The sequence below is a fragment of the Lichenostomus cassidix genome, unplaced genomic scaffold, assembly GCF_008360975.1.
Source record: "Lichenostomus cassidix isolate B80296 unplaced genomic scaffold, HeHo_3.0 HiC_scaffold_537, whole genome shotgun sequence".
Lineage (NCBI taxonomy): Eukaryota > Metazoa > Chordata > Aves > Passeriformes > Meliphagidae > Lichenostomus > Lichenostomus cassidix.
The window spans coordinates 3,386-7,148 of NW_028147797.1; the positions used below are offsets into that span (position 1 = coordinate 3,386).

The 3,763-nt window shown below is 53.3% G+C and overlaps 1 long non-coding RNA gene across 1 annotated transcript; it reads left to right on the forward strand.

The window, feature by feature from the left end:
- Positions 1-898: 898 nt before the first annotated feature.
- LOC146420802 (uncharacterized) lies at positions 899-3,382 on the forward strand. The gene is made up of 4 exons (XR_014848952.1): positions 899-1,024; positions 1,090-1,174; positions 1,219-1,286; positions 3,367-3,382. It is a non-coding gene; the product is annotated as an uncharacterized LOC146420802 (long non-coding RNA).
- Positions 3,383-3,763: the final 381 nt, after the last annotated feature.

The window sequence follows — 3,763 nt, forward strand, 5'->3', positions numbered from 1 at the left end:
CCTGGGCTGGCTGCAGGACACTGTGGACAGGAATTAGGGACATTGGGGACATCGTGGGGACATGGCGGGGACATTGGGGGACACAGAGTTGGCCCAGCATGGGGTGGCACAAGGGACACGGTGATGGCACTTGGGCCACCACGGTGACATCTTGGCTACCATGGTCACATCTGGGCCACCATGATTGCATCTGGGCCATCACGGTCACGTATTGGCCACCATGGTGACATCTGGGCTACCGTGACATCTGGGCCACCATGGTTGCATCATGGCCACCATAGTCACAGTTGGGCCACCACGGTGACATCTGGGTCACCATGATCGCATCTGGGCCACCATAGTCACATTTGGGCCACCACGGTGACATCATGGCCACCATGGTGACACCTGGGCCACCACCATGACATCATGGCCACCACGGTCACATCTAGGCCACCGTGGTCACATCTGGGCCACCATAGTCACATTTGGGCCACCACAGTGACATCTCGGCCGCCACGGTCACATCTTGGACTCCACGGTCACATCATGGCCACCATGGTGACATCATGACCCCTGTGTTCACATCTGGGCCACCACAGTGACCCCTGGGTCACCTCAAGGCCACCAAGGTCCCCGCAGGGCCACCGGCGGGCGGTGACAGATTTGGGGCGAGAACCAATAAATTCGGAGCAAACTCGGCCGCAGGTCCATCCCGAGTGTCCCCGAGGGTCCCCTGGGTGGGGGAGGGGCGGGGGGTCACTCTGGGGTGGGGGAGGGGCAGGGCTGACCCCTCCCCCCGCGTTCCCGCGGCCATTTTGCGTCATTTTTCCCAGAATTCCGTTTATTGAGGCACTTGCGGGGGGAGGGGGAGGAGCCAGGAGTGTTTGGCCACGCCCACCACGGGGAGGAGCCAATGGGAGGAGGGGGGTGGGGCCAAGAGGGCTGAGAGCCCAAGTGGGGTCAAGCAAAGGTCAAGGAAAGGTCACACGAAGGTCAGCCCAAGGGTCAACCCAGCCAAAGGTCAAGCGAAGGTCAAGCAAAGGTCAGCCTAACTCAAGGTCAAGCAGAGGTCACACAAAGGTCACCCAGGGGTCAACCCAGCCAAAGGTCAAGGAAAGGTCAACCTAACTCAAGGTCAACCCATCCCAAGGTCAAGCAAAGGTCAACCCAACTCAAGCCAAGGTCAGTGAAGGTCACCCAAAGGTCAACTCAAGGTTAAGCAAAGGTCAAGGAAAGGTCAACCCAACTCAAGCCAAGGTCAGCCAAGGTCAAGCCAAGGTCAACCCAACCAAAGGTCAACCAAAGTTCAACTCAACCCAACTCAAGGTCACCAAAGGTCAGCCTCAGGTCAGCCAAGGTCAACCCAACCCAACCCAAGGCCAACCCAACCAATGGTCAGCAAATCCAGGACAACCTGATGGTCAACCCAAGCCAAGAGCAAACCATCAAAAGTCAAAGCCAAGACCAACTCAATGGTCATCTCTGTTAATGGTCAAGACCAACCCAGCGGCCAACCCAAGTCACGACCAACCCAATGGTCATCTCCATCGAAGGTCATTCAAACCAAGATCAATCCAATGGTCATCTCCATCAATGGTCATTCAGGTCAAGACAAATCCAGTGGTCAGCTCTATCAATGGTCATTCAACTCAAGATCAATCCAGTGGTCATCTCCATCAATGGTCATTCAACTCAAGACCAACCTAGTGGTCATCTCTATCACTGGTCAGCCAAAGACCAACTAATGGTCAACCGAAGTCCAGACCAACCCAACCGATGGTCAACTCAACCCATGGGCAACCCAAGACCAACCGATGGTCAGTGAGGTCAAGGTCAACCAATACTCAAGACCAACCCAAGGCCAAGCGAGGTCAAGGTCAGCCAAAGGTCAACCCAAGACCAACCAATGGTCATCGAGATCAAGGTCAACCAACCAATGGTCAAGACCAACCCAAGGCCAACCCAACTGATGGTCAACTTAGGTCAACCCAAGATCAACCAATGGTCATCGAGGTCAAAGTCAACCAACCAATGGCCAAGATGACCCCAAGGTCAACCCAATCCAAGGTCATCCAAAGGTCAACCCAAGATCAACCAATGGTCATCGAGGTCAAGGTTAATCAACTAATGGTCAACACCAATCCAAGGTCAACTGAGGTCAAGATGAACCCAAGACCAACCAATGGTCATCGAGGTCAAGACCAACCCAACCCAAGGTCAAGGTGACCCAAAGGTCAACCCCAGCCCAACCAATGGTCAAGGTCAGCCAATGACCGAATGGCCAACCCAAGACCAACCAATGGTCAGCAAGGTCAACCAATCAATGGTCAAGACCAACCCAACCCAAGGTCAACCAAGCTCAAGGTCACCCAAAGGTCAATGCAACACCAACCAATGGTCATCGAGGTCAAGGTCAACCAACCAATGGTCAAGACCAAGCCAAGGTCAACCAAACCGATGGTCAACTGAGGTCAACCCAAGATCAACCAATGGTCAGCGAGGTCAACGTCAACCAACCAGTGGTCAAGATGACCCCAAGGTCAACCCAATCCAAGGTCATCCAAAGGTCAACCCAAGATCAACCAATGGTCATCGAGGTCAAGGTTAATCAACTAATGGTCAACACCAATCCAAGGTCAACTGAGGTCAAGATGAACCCAAGACCAACCAATGGTCATCGAGGTCAAGACCAACCCAACCCAAATCAAACCCAAAGGTCAACCCCAGCCCAACCAAGTCAAGGTCAGCCAATACCAATGGCCAACCCAAGACCAACCAATGTCACAGGTCAACCAATCAATGGTCAAGACCAACCCAACCCAAGGTCAACCAAGCTCAAGGTCACCCAAAGGTCAATGCAACACCAACCAATGGTCATCGAGGTCAAGATCAACCAACCAATGGTCAAGACCAAGCCAAGGTCATCCAAACCGATGGTCAACTGAGGTCAACCCAAGATCAACCAATGGTCAGCGAGGTCAACGTCAACCAACCAGTGGTCAAGATGACCCCAAGGTCAACCCAATCCAAGGTCATCCAAAGGTCAACCCAAGATCAACCAATGGTCATCGAGGTCAAGGTTAATCAACTAATGGTCAACACCAATCCAAGGTCAACTGAGGTCAAGATGAACCCAAGACCAACCAATGGTCATCGAGGTCAAGACCAACCCAACCCAAGATCAAGGTGACCCAAAGGTCAACCCCAGCCCAACCAATGGTCAAGGTCAGCCAATGACCGAATGGCCAACCCAAGACCAACCAATGGTCAGCGAGGTCAACGTCAACCAACCAGTGGTCAAGATGACCCCAAGGTCAGCCCAATCCAAGGTCAGCTGAGGTCAAGGTCACCCAAAGGTCAACCCAAGCCCAACCAATGGTCAAGGCCAACCCAAGGTCAAAACCAACCCAACCCAGGGTCAGCCGAGGTCAAGGTCAGCCAAAGGTCAATGCAACTCCAACCAATGGTCATCGAGGTCAAGGTCAACCAACCAATGGTCAAGACCAAGCCAAGGTCAACTGAGGTCAAGATGAACCCCAGACCAACCAATGGTCATCGAGGTCAAGGTCACCCAGTGGTCAAAACCAACCCAACCCAAGGTCAGCCCAAGGTCACCCAAAGGTCAACCCAAACCCAACCAATGGCCATCGAGGTCAAGGTCAACCAACCAATGGTCAAGGTCAGCCAATGACCTAATGGTCAAGCCAAGACCAACCAATGGTCAGTGAGGTCAAGGTCAACCAATCAATGGTCAAGGTCACCCCAAGGTCAACCCAAGACC